At 39.3% G+C, this 19140-nt stretch overlaps 1 protein-coding gene across 2 annotated transcripts in view; it reads left to right on the top strand.

Moving 5' to 3' along the window:
* The window catches only part of vgll4b (vestigial-like family member 4b), a 110661-nt gene that overhangs the window by 1020 nt on the left and 90501 nt on the right, over nt 1-19140 (top strand). The gene's annotated exons all lie outside the window — the stretch shown is intronic.

The following is a 19140-nucleotide window of genomic DNA, read 5'->3' as shown; positions in this document are numbered from 1 at the left end:
GGTGTTGGGTTTTGTTTTTAGATTTAAAAATGACGACAAAAGGCATGACATTGAGAAGCGGGTGCCAAATTGAGAGTTGACTAACAAGTGAAGACCAAATATCTTTGGTTTTGGGTGTAGCGTGGAGGGAAAGGAGGTCATTTTGCTTTCAATTCTAAACAAATTAAATCAGACCTGTGTGTCCAAGTGATTTTATTTTTTTGTGTGGGGTGGTGGTGTGGTTTGTTTTAGCCAGACCCTTGGTACTGTTTATTCTCGTTTCTAGAGGAAAGGGTGCTGTGTAGAATCACCTCCTCTTTATTATTCAGAGACTTCTCAAGGACTTGTGTTGCATTTGGAAATAGGATACAATGAAATGATGTAATTTCTGTCCAATCGCCTGTCCGGCTCAATAGTTCTCAGCGCGCCTGTCAGTTTCGGAGAAGGGCGTTAAAGGTGGAGCATTCTGCGGTGGAAACCGATCCTGAGCCCTGACTGTTATACATTGAGATTTCAAATACCCCTGTGACCCCCCCAGAGGTTGGTTTGTTCGGCTGCTGCCGCTTGTATTTGACCTACCCACGCTGGCTGTCGCTGTGATAATCTTAGTTTACCCTCCTCCCCTCAGCGGGGCTTTGGGTTTTCCAGTGTTTTCACTGTGACCCGACATTTTCTCTCTCTCTCTCTCATTGTGTAAATCCCTGCGGCTTGGAAAGCTCACACTTTGTGGGCAGGCGTGAAGCAGCTCAAGTTGCACCACTGGCGTGGGAGCTCCTGTACAGAAACAGAAATTGCTAGAGAAACTCGACAAGTCCGGCAGTATCTGTGCAGAGAAAAGTTATCCCGCATAGGGTCCAGTGACCTTTTTTTGTACTGGTCTGAGTAACATTTCGGTGCAGAGCATGCAGTGGATTAATTTTTTTTAAGGGGAGGATCATAGCTGAATCCTGAAATTAGATCAATTTCATCATCAGTTCCCCTTATTCTCTCCATTGCCAGGTGGTGGTGTTTCAAAATTGCTCCAGACCTAGTTATGCTTATCTTTGCGGAAATAATACTTGATCTCAAAGGAATTCTTCTTAATTTTTCTCAGACCAATCATTATCTATTCAGCTTCAATGCGGCAAGGTCCCTTTCTCCACTTTCCTTTATTGAGATTGCCTTGGCGGGGTGCATGCAGCTTTCTACACAAGCCTCTTCAACACAGAGGGGAAGCTGAAGTTCTCTTTTCTACCGGGGTGGGGCAATGGAATTCAGAGGCCGCTCTGGTCGTCTCTGTTTACTACCATCGATGTCATTGACCTGATCGATTACCTGTTAAAAGTAGCAAGTCTTAGCTTCAGAAGTAAGCTACTTTGAACTTCTGATCAGGGTTTTAAAGCTTTTTTAAAATGTAAAGATTATATTTGGAATATATACTTTTCAATGAAGACACCTAATCAGTGACTTACAAGAGGGCCAACTCAGTCGGGGTATAAGTAAGAATTGTTATCATCACTGCCTGCTAACTTCAAGTGCACAGCTGTAAGGTTTGATCACTCTGACCAAACCTAGCAAACTGAGTGTTTGAAATTAACCCAGTTCATCTGTAAGAATGAACTATGTCAGTTGTCAGCACGATCAAGCTTAAACCTGCTGGCAACTGACACCCACTTGAAGGACTTGTTGCATACATGCCAACTATGAGTGTTTTGGAGGCTATGCCAGTATTTGCTATTTAAACATGCCTTGAACAAAGCTCTCCCTCCTAGCACTAGCATTTGACTTTTTTTTTCCACTCTCGTCTCCCTCCCCTCAACTGCACACGGATCCAAACCATTGCTGCCTTTCCTGGTAACGTGTTGGAGCAGACTGAAGCTCCTCGTTCCCTCAAAATATTTAACAGCAGTGACCCTGATCATCATAGTAGAGGTGGAAATATTCACCAGAATAACAGTTCTCTTCCCACAGACGGTGATGTAACTCAAAGTATCTATGCCAGGAGCAACATCCAAAGAGACAGGGACTTTGAGTTGATTCATTTGCTACGGACAAATCAGATTGAGAGCTGAGGGTGGGTGGAAGGCAATGGATACCAGTGAGTTTGGGGAAAAATAGAATAAAGTGGTGTTAGCAGTTTTAAAGGAAGAAGAAGATAAATGCTGAAGTTAACTGAGAGTCAGTGGGTAGATTGTATCGGTCCAAATGGGTAAGAAGGAGGAGTGCCAACTTTAACAGCAGAGGCAGGAGAATGCTAATTTCAATATCAGGTGTGAAAGGTGATGCTGCTTTGGGCCAGGGTGAAACGGTGTGACAGGTGAAATTGAGATGGGTTGGAGGGAAACAGAAAACAGACAATAGGGCTTTGGCAGGGTAGATAGTGAAGAGCATGGCGACAGACGTGGTTGTTTACCCCAGACATAGGGAACTTTAGTTTGTAAAAATAAAAGGTATAATATCCTTTCTGCATTCTTTACCTTAGTGGAATATCATTTGTTCTATTACATCAAAATGTTCAACCAAAAAGAACTGTAGAAAAGTCCATTTCTCTCTGTTGCGACCCACTTGGTGCACTGATTCTCAAGCTCCATATGTTCTAAAGTGACAACAAAATAATTAAAGCACAAAAACACCCCGATTAATCTGTTTGTATATTTTCTAACCAACCTGTTTGGATGTGTTATGAAACACTCCTGGAGCAGGTGAGACTTGAACCTGGGCCTCCTGGCTTAGAAGTAGGGACACTGCTACTTCCAAATTATCTGAGTGAATTAATTGAATGCTCTGTCATGTTATGTATATTTTCAAATCAACTTGTTCAGAGATATTATTACACACCTTTGGAGCAGGTAGGACATGAACCGAGGCTGTTCTGGGACACTGCCACTGCACCTCAAGAACCTTGATTTAGCTGTTTCTTTCTATATTGAGGAGAACTCTTATGCAGACTTTATCTGCTGCAACCAAGTTAACAGAAAACACCTGACCAGGTTTCTATACTTAACAAGAACCACTCATTATTACAAATAAGTGATTTCTGATCACATGTAAACAGATATGAAATATTAACAATAGCTTTAGTAGTTAAAACTAACTCCCTTTTTGAAACCCTTCCACACATATAGAAAGACACAAAACAAAAACATTGATCAACTTATTGTTGTCACGTATACAGTACTGTGATACAGTGAAAAGTGTTGTTTTGCATGTTATGCAGACAGATTGTATCATTCAAAGTGCACCACGGTAGCAGAACAGAGTGCAAAATACAATGTTACAGCTGCAGTGAAGATGGCTGGGGGGGGGGGTGGTGGTGATGTAGAGAGAGAGAGACAGATCAGAATTTATATTAGAAAGGTGCTTTCAAAAGTCTGGTACCAGCAGGGGAGATGCTGATTTTGCTATTCGTATGTGCATTCAAGTGTTTATATCTTCTGCTCAAGGGAAGAGGGTTGAAGAGAGTATATCAGAGTGGATGATGTCTGATTATGTTGGTTCTTTCCTGAGGCAGTGAAAAGTATAGATGGAGTCCATAGATGAAAGGCTGGTTTGCACGTTGGACTGGGCTGTGTTCACGGCTCTCTGTAGTTTCTCGCAGTCTTGGATAGAGCAGTTGCAATACCACTCTGTGTTGCATCTGGATAGGATGCTTTCTATGGTGCCTCTATAAAGGTTGCTAAGCGTCATTGTGGGCATGCTGAATTTCCTTAGCTCCCTGAGGAAATAGAGGAGTTGTTGTGCTTTCTTGACTGTCATGTTGATGTGGGTGGACCAGGAAGATACTTGGTGATCACTCCCAGGGACTTGATGCTGTTGACCATCACCACCTCCACTCCACTTCCTGAAACTCCTTCGTTTTGCGGATGTTAGAGAGATCTTTGCCACTAAGCACTCAATCTCGTTTCTCTATCCTGTCTCATCGTCGTTTGAGATCTGACTTAGAGTAGTGGTGTCAACAGCAAATTTGTAAATGGAGTTGTGGGAGAATTTGGTCACACAGTGATAAGTGTATAAGGAGTATAATAGGGGGCTGTGGGGCATTGGTGTTGAGGATTATGATGGAGGAGGTGTTGTCCCCTGTTCTTACTGATTGCGATCTATGGGTCAGGAAGCTGAGGATCCAGTTACAGATGGGAGAACCAAAGTCTCAGAGTTTAAAGATGTTTGTTTGAAATTATGATGCTGATGGCTAAGCTATAGCCAATAAATAGGAGCCTGACATAGGTATCCTTGTTATCTAGATGTTCCGGGGTGAGTGTAGGACCAGGGAGGTGGCACCTGCCGTGGACTTATTGTGCTGGTAGGTGAATTGCAGATGATCAAGGCAGCTTGGTTGGCTAATCACTCTGGGGCCATCTGGGCTCTGTGGAGAATCTTTAATTGCATAGCTTATGCTTTATTGCGTATGAAGATCTTATTTACATTCTCCCATATGTGCTTCCATGTTTCAGATGAAATTTCTATTACTAGTTCCTGACTCCAGACTCCGTGGAGCCTTTTCATATCTTCCAAGGCTCCCCCTGTCTAAATGATATCAGGTACTGACCGAGAGAGTGTCCACACACTGGAGCACTCTTCCCTCCGTGTCAGACTTTTAGGGCTGAGGTAAAAGCGTGGTCCTTCTCTGTATGTAATCCCTAATCTGAAAATAACGGAAGAGGTCCCTGGGTAGCCCATATTTGTGACTTAATTGGTCATAAGACATCAAGATCTGTCCTTCAAATAAGTCTCCCAAACAGGAGACTCCCTTAACCTCCCATAAAATAAGCTGGAATCCATTGATCCCGGCCTGAATCCTGGGGATTCAACTGAGGGGGTAAACAGTGACGTCTTATGCAGGTTACCCTTGCCCTGCTGCATCATCCTCCACGCTTTGACCGTGTTTATAATAATCAGACTTCTACAATGCTCAGATTTCATCCTATCCATAAACAGCAAACTAAGGAGGGGGCGCCTTGCCTGGACAGCCTCCATGTCAAACCATATCAACCTTGGATCCATATGTAGGCTTGCTCGCTGAGCTGGAAGGTTCATTTCCAGATGTTTCCAGAAGTATCATCTTCAGTGGGCCTCCGGGTGAAGTACTGTTGATAATTCCTGCTATCTATTTATATGTTTGGGTTTCTTTGGGTTGGTGATGTCAAAGAAACCCAAACATATAAAAAGAAAGCAGGAATTATCAACAGTACTTTGTCTGGAGGCCCACTGAAGATGTTACCTAGTATGGTGACGAAACGTCTGGAAATGAACCTTCCAGCTCAGCGAGCAAACCTCCATACAAAACCTCAACCTGAGCTACAAATCTTTGCAAAACTTGCTAAGACCTTGGATCCTTCCACACCTAGTCACTCACATAGGGCAATAAGACACTTATTTGGTATCGCTTACAATCTGGGAGCCAACCATTGAGCCTCCTCAGCACTTGTCTGGGCAATAGCAACGGGAGCATTCTCGTGGGATAAAGTAGCTAAAGAAGAACATTCATTTTAAGCCGGGCTTTTTGGCCTAACTGAAATTGGTAACCCCTCACAATGCTGAAGATCTTGTTTTATCCTATCAAACAATTGCACAAAGTTAATTCTGTACAGCTGGTAGAAAGCAGGGGTAATAAAAATACACATAAAGAAAACCCTTTTGTGACCACCAGAAAGGGATCCTCCAGATCAGGCATTCCCGCCAAGACCCCAAGGGCATGGCTTCTGATTTTGTAAAATTATTTTATACCCAAGAAGAAGTTAATTTTTTGTATTAACCGGGGTACAGACTTTTTCTGGGTTAGTCAGAAAAAGAAGAACATCATCAGCGTAAAGAGTAATTTTGTGCTTTCCCATTCCTACCTTTTGGGGTAACTATTTTAGAGTCCTTCTGAATAGCCTCTGTCAGCGATTTGATTACTAAGGTGAATAGCAGCAGCGAGAGATGACACCCTTATCAGCTGCCTCTCCCAATGCTAAAATTATCTGATTTTACACCATTCGTGAGGGCTGCCGCTATAGGCTTATTTTACAGTACTGCCACCCAAAGCCAAACGTTCCAGGACACCAAAAATATACAGCTACTCCACCCGGTCAAACACCTTTTCCGCATCCAAGGAGACCACCAAGCCTGGAATTGTCACCATTCATACCTTTATGTCTCTATCACTCCTATAATTGTGGAGAATCGTCTCTGATTCCCTTGAGATATTGAACGAAACCAAAGTAAAGTTTGTCGTTTAGAGGTGTCGGGTCAGTTGTGTACTGTAGCATTTACGATTTACAGGGCCTTCAAGTACCTAGCCTGGCTGGGCTTTTCATCTGATATTGGACACACTGGTCTGACATTAATATTGAAAGCCTTGAGTGCACTAACTAAGCTGGTGATGTTATTCAATCCAGTGTATAATTTCTATTCAGTTTTGTGTTTTGTATTGTTCTGTATTGCATATACATGTCTACATTTTGTTTTGGTTTGTTTTTGTTTTGGGAAAAGAATTTTTGCATGGAAATGTTGTATGATAACATCAGGGACTTGTTTTGTTTTAATAAGATTGGTACTTCCTCCAGCTGATGCTGCAACAATTAAGATCTGAAGGCTTTTGAGCATGACTTTTTTTTAAAAGTGCAAAATATTTTGGTTATCTCATTGCTCAGTCTTGGATTGACTGGAAAATTGTCCAGATTTGTTTGGGTTACAAATATTTGAAAAGACAAATGTGCAATTTTTGATCTGTTTGCCCACCTCCCAGAAAAAATATCCATATTATACTAATTTCTGTAGTCATATTCAATAAGATCATTTGGTTTAATTATAAGTGGAGACATTTAATCTTTTCACTATGACAAGCATTTGAAGTTTATGTGAATTTATAAGACCGAATCAGTGTTAATACTTGGAGATTGAACAATCAGAGTGAACTTCTATCACCATCTCAATGCAGACTAAGATTAGAGGGTAGCAAATCTGCATTGTTATTGGTAATGTGTCACCACGCCTTTCCAACATTATCTTATGTTTTCTTTTAATTACCATATTTCCAAAGAGAGCTTTATTTATTATCATAGCTTACTTGTTACAGTAGTTACTCATGCTGTTTCAACTGATGCTCTTGCTTTAAGAATAACCTTATCCTTAACCTCCGGTACTTCACATTATACTGAAGTACTTGACACTTAATTGAGACAGCTATTGTTCATTTTTGCCATTTACAAATCTTGAAACAAGCCCTTAAAAATAGAAAATACTGGAAATACTAAGAAGGTCAAGCGACATTCATGGAGTGAGTAAGCAATGTAATATTTTAGAGCATTAGCTTTTTATCAGAGCAACAAAACCAGATGCAACTGATTTTTAAGCAAGTACAAAAGGCAGGGAATGTGCAGGAGGATGAAAGAATAAAGAGTATGCAATAAAGCAGAATGCAAAGATGATTAAATAGTTTCATCCCTTTTGCTATGTCGAATAAAGAGATGACTTGTGGACCTCGAGAGATTTGCATGTGAGAAGCAAAATTAGGCAAAAGCTGTCTGGAAAATATGGAATCATGACTATGATGAGAAATTGTTGGATTTGTAAAATGTCAAACTGATAGATGAGGTGTTACTCTGTATATTTCCAATGAAGTTCAGTGGAACACTATAGGAAGCCAAGGATGGAGAGGTTAGGGTGGAAGTGGCATTAAGATTTGACAGGCAACTGACCACTCAGATGCACACTTGCAGACTGAATAGAGACAAAGCAATCAAGTAAGCTGCTTCATCCACTCAGTCAGGAATTTGTTCCCACTTAGAGCTGTAAGAAAATCTTTGATTCTGATTGTCTTTTTTAGATCCCGCAGGAAGCTCTTCTGCAATAATTCCTCCATTCTGCAGACAGTTATGTCATTCCAACGACAAGGCCTGACAACTGTCGAAGTAAAGCCATAAGGCGTAGGAGCAGAAGTAGGCCATTCAGCCCATTGTGTCTGTGCCATCATTCAGTGAGATCATGGCTGATCTGATGATCTTCCATTCCACTTCCCTGCCTTTCCCTCATAACCCTGATTCCCTTACTGATTAAAACTTTACCGTTTGAATATACTTAATGACAGCCTCAATAGCCCTCTGTGTGAACAAATTCCTTCTCATTGTTGTTATAAATTTACAACTCCTTACTCTGAGTTACACCCTCTGTTTCTAAGTTTCCAAAAGGGAAAAAAACCTCCTGGCACCTACTTTGTCAAGCCCCCTAAGGATCATGTATATTTTAATATGGTCATCTCTCATTCTTCTAAACTTCAATGAGTGTGGGCCAAAATACTCCACCTGTCCTCCGAGACAATCCTTCACATTGGGATCAACCAAGTGAACGTTCGGTGGACTGCTTCTGTTGCAAGTTTATCTCTCCTTAGGTCAGGAGACCAAACTGTCCACAGTACTGTATGTGTAGTCTAATTAGTGCCTTGTATAAATTTGGCAAGATTTTTTCTAATTTTATACGCTATCCCCTTTGATTTAAAGACCAATATTTCATGTGTCTTCCCTATTATCCACTTTGTATGCAAGTTTATTTTGAGAATTATGTGCACCAACCCCCAAATTTTCTCTGCTGCAGCTTCTGGCAGTATTTCTCTAAGTAGCATTCAACTCCTTTTCTTCCTGTCCGTGTATAATCTCGTCATCCCACATTATATTCCCTCTGTCTATCCAATCATTCAAACTGTCCGTTACCACCTGCGGACCCTGTCATCCTCTCTATTTGCTTTCCATTCTATTTTCATGTTATCCCCAAACTTGGTGATAGTACATTCACCCCCATCATCATTCATAGATATTGTAAATAATTGTGGCCCCAGCACTAATTTCTGATGCACTCCACTGGTACAGGCTGTCATCCTCAAAATTCCTTCCTTGTCCTAACTCTCTTCTGTTTGTTAGCCAATTCTCTACTCATGCGATCATGCAAACACACACCCACACACCACAGTCAGAAGTCACAGCGTCATAGTCCTATAGGTTTATTTCAATTGAACCTGTTGAACTATAACCTGGTGTTGTCTGACCTCTGACCTTGTCTACCACACTCGAATATCAGCACCTCTACATCACAACACCGTGAGGCATTAACATATTAAGTAGCCTTGGAGGTATCTTAACAAACAGCTTCGGAAATCCAAATATCTTAGTTCAACTAATTCCCATTTATGTATCCTGCTTGTATCCTCAAGGAATTTGAATAAATTTGTTGGGCAAGATTTCCACTTCATGAAGCTGTGATGACTTTGCTCAATTAAATTTTGTGTTTCTCAATGTTTTTCTGTTATTTCCGTTGGAACAGACTCTAACATTTTCCCACTGACTAAAGTTAAACAAACTTTTGTGGTTTTTCCCCTGCTGGTAATTTAAAACTAATTGAATACTTCAGAGGGTTTTTTAATTTGTGGTAGTTCTGTAGGTTTTCCTTTCCATTGTATCCATATTTCAACTTGATACCATGGGTTGAACACCATATTAGTTAAGCACAAGAGTAACTGTGCTTCTAAATGGCAACATGTTCTGTCACCAAACAGAAGGTATTTTTGAAACATCTTCTTGAATCTAATTCTTGGAAAAAATTTGTCACAGGAGCTTTACTTATCAACACCAAAGGAAAATGTGATCATCTGTTAGTCACCTGCAGTGAGATGAGGTATGCAGTTTCCATCCCAAACCATTTGACTCAATTATGCTGCATATGTTCTCACCCGTAACAGTGAGTTTTAGCAGCATTAGATGATTCGGGTCATTACCACCTACACAGGCAGTCTCTGTCCTCTTTTTTTTTCCATTTCTCTCATCCAAGCCCAATTTAGCCCATTTTACTGTCATCGTCATTGTGAATTAAACTTAAAACGTTTCTTTAATACCTGGTTTAAAAAGAACATTTGTGATTTTTCTACAGCCCTCCCGCTGAATTCATGATTTTGTTAATCATGCCTGGGTTCTGCATGCTGTCTTGGCCAGCCTTCCCATGATTCTTTTTTGCTGTGCCATAGCCATCTGTGGTTCTGTCCTAACTCTCTTCCATTACAATGTCTCTAAAGCATTAAATTGGTGGCTTAACTGTCAAGAAAATAGTTTGGAAAGGAAACTGGACTGTGTTTTAGCTAACCACTTTCTCATTAATTTTCTACCATCTTGTCTTTTTTTGTAATGCTTGAAGACATTGACTTCTACCTGATTTCTTGGCCAGGTAGTTGTATGTATTTAAGGCTGCGAATATTGGAGCTGTTGAACGGTTGGTGGGAAAGTGAAAACTCAATTAACTTACCAGCTTTGAACCTTCCTGACTTATATTTCATAGCTGCACAATGAGTAAACTCAGTGAATGCTTAAATCACTTTTTTGTTATCTTTTTATCTCAACTGTTAAACTTTAGCTTGTGACTATAGTATTATGGGGCACATGGTGAGAATCAATTAAGTACAGGTTTAATTCTACACTCTAAGGGGCTGCACCACCATGATACATGGGACCTTGTGCGGATCCCAATTCGCTGTCAGTTTCTGGGGAAAATTGTGGGTGAACAGCATGTAGTTATGAAAAGTACTTGCCATTTTAATTTTTAAACAAACATTAATCTAGGTATTTACCTACACTTCACCCTGCTCCCTTACTGATCGTTTCAAATGCTAGAAATCCATGTTAATTTTCTATCCAGTATTCTACATGTTGTTTTTGGAAAGTTTAAGTTGTAGCAGTAATTTTCTGACAAGTGGTTGAAAAAGCCACCATAGCGACAATACGTTCAGAGATAGTTAAAAGATAATGAATAAATAATACATAAATCTGATGGTGACAACTCTAATGCCTGTGGCTTAGAATATAATGGCATGATTAAACAAGATGTTGAACATAAATATGCATTTAAGCTCTTATGTTGCATGATGTTTGTGTTTTAAAAAGGATGACTTATGTTGATTTATGTTTCCATATTGTAAAATTGAATCAATATATTGGAAATGATTTATTTGCGAAATTTTACTGCAGTTGCTTCTGTTGACTCATGCATATCATTTTAATAGAATTTTATGATACTACAATTCTATATTGATGCAATTACTCACTCAATCTCTCGGTGTATTTAGTTACAAACTAATGGAAATTAGACTATAAGTGATATATCACCCAAGATTTCAAGCAAACTGTTCTATTTTTGCCTTTTGGTCTGGTGATTCTTAGAGGGGCTGATTGCACAGTCAACATTTTGTGATCTCTGTACTGTAATTTTCTAAGACATTTGGTCACGGAACAAATTGTCATAGTCACTAAATAGATAGTACTAAATAGCATTTAAGGTCATTGCAATTTTTATTTTAATATGTTTCCCTGATTTGTAAAAACTTGCCAGTTTCTGTTCTACCATTCAGAAAGGGGAAGAATTTAACTTTTAAATCAAAACTATGTGAAATAATTATTTTAAAAATAGAAACATTAAGCCATTACAATTTCAGTATTTGTAGTGGCCTTGTGACTTTCCCTGATTTTTGTCAACACAAGTACTGAAACTCTGCTAAAGTATTGTTTGTATTGTCATAATCTCAAAACTTAATTTAAATGAAATTTAAAAATGCTAGATTAACATTAATCAATCATGAATTGGTGTATTTTTTTAATCAGATTAGACTCCCTACTGTATGGAAACAGGCCCTTCGGCCCAACAAGTCCACACCAACCCTCCGAAGAGCAACCCACCCAGACCCATTCTCTTACCCTATATTTACTTCTGACTAATGCACCTAAAACTTTGGGCAATTTAGCATGATCAATTCACCTGACTGCACATCTTTGGATTGTGGGAGGAAACCAGAGCACCTCGAGGAAACCCACATAGATACAGGGAGAACCTGCAAAATCCACAGAGACAGTCGCCTGAGGCGGGACTCGAACCCACGTCCCTGGCACTGTGAGGTAGCAGTGCTAACCACTGAGCCACCATGCCACCCCATCTATTCAACCTATTTAATGCATTCTCACAAATATGAATCAAATGTTTGGTGGTCCCAGTTAACATATCCACCTTCATGTAATTTTGAGAAATCCCAATGTTGCTGAACATTGATAAAGCATCTTAATTAAAAAGCATTTAGTTGACTCATGTTTTTTAATCCAAGTCGTGGACATTAAATGCAATACTATTCAATTTTGGCTCAATGTGTGGCATTCAAGACGATGAACACTAAATCAGGAAGAATTGCATTTTTCTTTTTGTTTGCTACTGAATTTTGGATATAAGGCCTTTTGTAAGATTGCATATATAATTCTTTGGCTGTGAGGCTGAAGCTACATTGGGATTTGTAATCAGTTAGGTCAATTGATAAATCAAATGGTTATTCTTAACAGCTTTTATTGTGCTGTATTTTAGAGTATTTTTACAGTTGTGGGGAAAGCATTAATTGCCTTTGTGCAGTCTGCTTAATATCCTTTGTGCATTGCGGAGTTGCTTCCAAATGTAATTGGTTCCTGATGTTATCAAATAACCTCTTTTATTCACTTTGAATTCAACACACCAACCTGTGTTAAATATTTGTGCCAATGCAGTTAGAAAAAAATCAAAATGTACATGGAGTTATTGCAAAATTTCATTTGCAATTTTACACTTCTGGTCAGAACATTGTAAATGATAAAAATGTACTCTGGTGACCTGTGCTGCATTCAGTCTATTGTTACGACATAGGGTAAACCCTCCTTGCTAATTTTAAACCTGTAAAACAGAAAAGATTTACCCTGTGCAGTAATCTGTGAAAATTCAAGAGGTCAAGAATTATCCGAAAGGTCACTTTTTACTATTTAAAGTAAAATTTAACAACTTTATTTCTTAAAGTATAACAGAGAATAATTAGCTAACAACTATTTACACCCCTTTCTCTAACCTATCTTTTACCTTTTCCTTCTACAGTAGGGGTGGCACGGTGGCTCCAATTAGCACTGCTGCCTCACAGCACCAGAGTTCGATTCCAGCCTCGAGCGACTGTTTGTGTGGAGTTTGCACATTCTCCCCATGTCTGCTTGGGTTTCTTCCGGGTGTTCCAGTTTCCTCTCACAGTCCAAAGATGTGCAGGTCAGGTGAATTGGCCATGCTAAATTGCCCATAGGCTTAGGTGCATTAGTCAGAGGGAAATGGGTCTGGGTGGGATACTCTTCGGAGAGTCGGTGTGCACTGATTTGGGCCGAAGGGCCTGTTTCCACACTGTAGGGAATCTAATCTAAATACTAGTCCAATTAACCCCCCATTGAGATTTATCAAAAATTCAAATTTCAAAACCAGCCAGCTATTGAGTCTTCTCTTTGGATCTTCCTCTGTCTTTTTTCCTCCTTCTTCTTTAGGATTTGTGTTTCACAGGTCACTGAAAGGTACCTTTCAGAGAGCTAATTTTTGGGCAGTTTATACATGCTGATGGTTTGGCAGTTCTTCTCCAACTGTTCAATTTTTCCCAATATTATGCCCTCAAAGCCACATTATGTCATTGGCTTTTAATATTGTCAATAAACTAATTTCAAACTTGATTGGAGTTTGGTATTTTCCAGGGTGTAATTTAAACTGATTGGCCTAATTCAATTTTTTTTTGTCTCCAGGCAGCCAGCTACACTAGCTGCTGGACCAAAAGGTTAAATTGTATCTTGTTCAGAACACTTGGTGCTGTCAGGTAGTTCTGCCAGCTTTTAACTTTCTTGAAGGTACAGTACACCCACATCTTCATAACACTATTTATATCTTTAATCAAGATGAGTTAAATCAAGAGCTGCATTTGCAGTTTATTCCTATAGACACCCCAAGGACCACTTTCTCCTATTTAATTTGCAGAATTTGATTTCTGTTGGAACTTTTGTAAATTGAAGAAGAATTTGGCTTTTTTTTTAAAACCCTGCTGGGTGCTGTTCTCCAATATCATGTTATTCTGAAGTAATAATGACTTATTTAAAATTCATTTGTGGGATGTGGGAATCACCAGCTAGGCCAGCATTTATTGCCCATCCTTAATTGGCCAGAGGGCAGTTAAGAGTCAACCACATTGCTGTGGGTTTGGAGCCACAGTCAGGGATGGCAGATTTCCTTCCGTAAAGTGCATTAGTAAATCTGATGAGCTTTTCCTGACCATCGGTCATGGTTTCATGGTTATCGTTAGAGTGTGACTTCCAAATTATCATAGAATTCATAGACTTCCTAAAGAAGGGCTTATGCCCGAAACGTCGATTTTCCTGCTCCTCAGATGCTGCTTGGCCTGCTGTGTTTTTCCAGCACCACGTTTTTCAACTCTGGTCTCCAGCATCTGCAGTCCTCACTTTCTCCTAATGTTCAAGTTGCTGTGTTAGGAACACAGCGTATCTACATATTGGACCACCACACTGATCACTTTTAAAAGCCAGTTTAATATTGCATTACAATTGAGTTTAAAAAAAAGTCTTTTGATCTTCTCCTATAGGCTGCAGTTACACCAACTGATGAGGCAATCAGTCTTTGCATGTAAGGACAGCAATGGAAATTCTTTACCCACCCTAGTCAGGGTGGGGATATAAACCTGTACCAGCTTAGTTTTGAACGATTAGCTTGCTGTGCGGTAGGTTTCTGATAGTGCATTACCTAACAATTGTTTTGGTATTTTAAAATTTGCAGTGTGGATTTTTCCCACAGTAAGACTATCATGCCAAAATTGTAATTATTTTCATTAAAGTATTCAATTTCAAAGCTTATTCTCCAGGCATTTGGATGAATCAAACATCCTAACTGATTCTATTTGGCAATCTTTGCATACTCTCAGATGAAAGAAATGAAAAGAATTGTTCTCTGAATTGCAAAAGGAAGATTCTGCCTATGAAAGGACTTTCATTTTCTGGCCTTAGTGAAATGTTTTTATAATTCAGCCTAGAGTGAACATGACTACCATATAAAGTGTTCATTTAAAAAAAAGACATGGCCCTTCACAGAGTGAGGTGAAGGGTCAGTGTGTGTGCTTTAGATTTATTTTTAATTATTCACTTTTTTTTCATGTTCACCATATTGAGATCCAACCAGCTGAATACAAAGTTTTCTTGGGGAAAATGAATATTGAAAACATAATATTGACTCATTATTTTACAAAATCAAGATCATCTTTGGCTGTGATTTTTTTTAAAAGAAAGTCATTTCACCCATCGTAAAATATAATGTAGGAGATCACATTTGATCTCATTAATTTATGAGATTACTCATGTAATTTCATGGAGGAAGTGAGGACTGCAGATCAGAGCTGAAAAATGTGTTGCTGGAAAAGCGCAGCAGGTCAGGCAGCATCCAAGGAGCAGGAGAATCGACGTTTCGGGCATAAACCCTTCTTCAGGAATCATCCAAATTCAGCTCCTTGGATGCTGCCTGACCTGCTGTGCGTTTCCAACAACACATTTTTCAGCATGTAATTTCATGGGTTACTAAGTCATTTCATCTTTCACACACCATAAGTGTCAATTCATCCCAAATTCTGCTCTTGTCCGAGTCCACACTAACCCGTGTCTATCTATCATACTTGTACTTTCAGGCCTCCATTGGGCAATAGCCACACAATACTCAAGTTTAGAATTCACACCTCTTTTGATTTTGAATCACACCGGCGTCTTGGCCATCTCTCTCTCTCTCTGTGGCCCTAGAATCCTCCCATACCATCTGCTGCCCCCAGCTTTCCTCTAACTCTAGCATTTGGTACAATCCTTGCTACTTAATCTCTCTGTGGCCTCTAGAGAGCCAAGTCTAATGTTTTGTGGTTCCCTTCCTACATAATTCCTCCTGGTCCTTCTTTTAAGACCTCTTTTAAAATCAATTTGTGTACCCAGACTTTCCTTGTATGTCCATGAAACATTTGTTTTCTAAATCAAGTGGGATTACAATTTTCTTTCTTCCTTTTAATTTTGACTTGATTGTGAAGTTACATGGCTTCAGTGTTTTTTTTCAAATGAGAGAAGTGCACTGATTTACAAATCAATGCTTAAGTGAAAATAAAGAAAATGGCTTGCTTGGTGTAATGATTGATCATTGAGTGCAGTGAATGTAATCATTTCAGGAAGTGCCAGAATATGAAATCTTCTAGGTGCGGTATTTTTTTCCCCCTTGCCAAGTTTGTGGTGAATGCAATCAGGTTTTTGCAACTGTGTCAACACTTGTCTATAAAGCTTTAAGAAAGTACAAAGTTTCTTGAAATAACATTCTGTTAGCATGTTCGGTAAATGTAGATTGTGATGTATACTGATGGGGTATATTTGATATTTGTAGGCTTGAGTCCAGTTATTAAAAACTTTCAGCAAACAAAAGCAGAAGTTACTGGAAAAGCTCAGCAGGTCTGTGAAGAGAAATCTAAGTTAAGGTTTCGGTTCTGGTGACCCTTCCTCAGAACTGCTAAACCTTCACTGGTTGTTATATATATATACACATATCTTTTCTCATTCCCCTAAAAACTAATTGTTGAGGTTCTAGATCCTAATTTCTAACTGCTGGAACGAGCACATACTTCAGAAAGGGAATGTTGGGGATTTCCTGTGGTGCCCACTTCAGTTGAATCCACCATAACTTGCTTTCCAATAATAATTGCTATTTGAGTATCCAATGCAGCCTTAATGGGGCCTTTGATGCTATACCCCACTAATAAGCATTTCTTTCTCCATGGTATTAGGGAAGGGAAGCAAATGCCATCCTTTTAAAGTGACACTAATATCAGAAAAAAAAGGGGAGATGAGTGAGGAGGAATAATGCTACAAAAACAATGCAAACAACAGTAATTATATAGCTTGTTTTAACACACTAAAATGTGTCACAGCATTTCAAAGGAGCTTAATTGGAAATTGAACCTCTTAGGATACATTGAATAAAATATTTGGTCAAAGTGATTGTTTTTTAAACAGTTTGTTCAAGGTAGGATAAAACATTGTCTGCTGTCACAGATGAACATTGCATAGTTCAATATTTTTACAATCCTCATTGTTCTTCCAATATCTAAACCAGGTTTTTATGATGAGTTCATTAACTTGTATGTCAGAGTTTACGTCAAATGTGCAATATTCCATGGATGATATTCTCAAGTCATTTAGGGTACTGCTGTGTGAGATTTATTATGGATTTAATACTAAACTATCACTTTTAACTTAAAGATTTGTAATATTGCAAGGCCTTTCTACATGAGAGTTAAATTATTCCCTTTATTTTACATTAGGTGTTTAAAAAAGAAATGCCAGTACTTTATTACAAGTCCTGAAGTATGCGTTGCAGAGGCATGAACTGCAGTTTCACGATTATAAAACTGGAAATATTATTGCTGTCTCGAAATTTAAGTAAATTATAAAATTGTTGCTTACCTTGCTTGTCTTTTTCTCCGACCTAACAATAAGACTCAGTCAATGAATTTATTAGACAGTGAATTATATCTGTAAAAATAGAGGTTTTTAATCAACCAAAAGGATTCCGAGTTTGAACACTAAAACAAATCAGGCTATCACAATGCAATCACATTGCTGTAGTACATTTATAGAGGAATGGTGTCTGGTTAGCTCAGTTGGCTAGATGATATAATTCAGAATACTGCCACCAGCATAGGTTCGATTCAAGTTTCAATTGATGTAGATTAGGGATCTCCTGCCTTCCTTAAGTGTGGAAATAATGACAAACTACTATTGATGACAAAAATGCATTATCTATTGAAACTTCAAAGCTAATGAGTCAAGGAAATCCTTCAGAACCTGAATTCAACCATGCCTGGAGTATAGTTCACATGGGCATCACCAGCAAAGTTGCAGTTAATCTGTAATTCTGCCTGCGATGGTGATGGTGAGCTGCTTTCTTGTACATGGACTTCACTGGTTCTATAGGCACTTCCACATTTGTTCAGAAGGGAGATACAGAATGTTGACCCAGCTGTGTTGATGGATTTGTTCCCCTAGTAACATAAGGGGATAGATTTGCAGCAGAAAGTAGAGCAAAAAAAATTATCCATTTATAACAATACCAAAACTGAGAGAAAAAAAACCTGAAAGAACTGCAGGTGCTGGAAATCTAAAACAAAAACAAATGGTTGGAAGAGCTCAGCAGGTCTGGCAGCATCTGTGGAGAGAAATCAGAGTTAACATTTTGAGTCCAGTGACTCTTCTTCGGAACGCCAGAAGATTACTTAGCATTGAGGATTGAACAGATTGGGATATTGCTTATCTTTAGAGAAAAGCAGGTTCCTGGTGGCCCTGATGCAACCCTTTTAATGATTATGAAAGAGTTTGATATGATGGACTTTTCTCTGGAATTCCTGTTTGGGATGTGGGTATTGCTGGCAAGGCTGTATTTGTTGCCTATCCTTAATTTCCCTTTAGCAGGTGATAGTGAGTCACTTGATTGCCACAGTCCATTTGGCACTGGTATATGTGCGGTCATATTAGGGAAAAAGCAACCGTGATATAGTCCTAAGTAAGGATCATATGTGGCTTGCATCTGCTGCCCTGGTCCTTCTAGATGATAGACCTTGTGGGTCTGGATAGAGCTTTTCAAAGAGCCACAATAAGCTAGAGATCTTGTACAATTTCAGCACAGTGTTATCTACATCGGTGGTAAAATTGAATGCTTATGGTGTTGGATGGGTGTTTCATTCAAGTGTACTGATTTGTTCAAGGCAGTGTCAAGCTTCTTGTGCTGTTGGCACTTTGGTCATGAAGGCAAGTGAGTGTGTTGCATCACACACCTGACTTCTGTCCTGACCTAAATGGAGACTTTGACCTTCTGCCTAGATGGGGTCGGTCAGTCACTCACCGCAGAATTCCCATCCTCTGACCGAATCTTGTCGGAGCAGTATTTATATGGTTAGTCTAGTTCAGCTTCAGATCCGTGTTGACCTGCAGAATATTGTTTGTTCATGATATGTTGACATCATTGGCTAGGCCAGCATTTATTGCTGATTCCTAAGCACCAAAGAAGTTATCTTGAACTGTGTACTCCTTGGGATGTAAGGGCACCCATGGTAGTGTTCGGAAGGAAAGTGAGTTTAAGGATTGTAACCCAGTGACAGAGGAGGAATGGTAGTATATTTGAGTCGTGATAGTGTTTGTCTTGGATGGGAACTTACAGGTCATGGTGTTCCCATGGAGCTGCTTATCACTCTTCCAAGGTGGTGGTTGTGGGTCTGAAAGGTGCTGCCGGAGAAGCCTTGTTGAGTTACTTCAGGCATCTTCTCCTTGACAGTGAACT

This window comes from Chiloscyllium punctatum, chromosome 12 (assembly GCF_047496795.1).
Source record: "Chiloscyllium punctatum isolate Juve2018m chromosome 12, sChiPun1.3, whole genome shotgun sequence".
Taxonomy (NCBI): Eukaryota; Metazoa; Chordata; class Chondrichthyes; order Orectolobiformes; family Hemiscylliidae; genus Chiloscyllium; species Chiloscyllium punctatum.
Note: the sequence above shows the minus strand (reverse complement) of the source record. Positions and strands in the feature narration are given on the sequence as shown.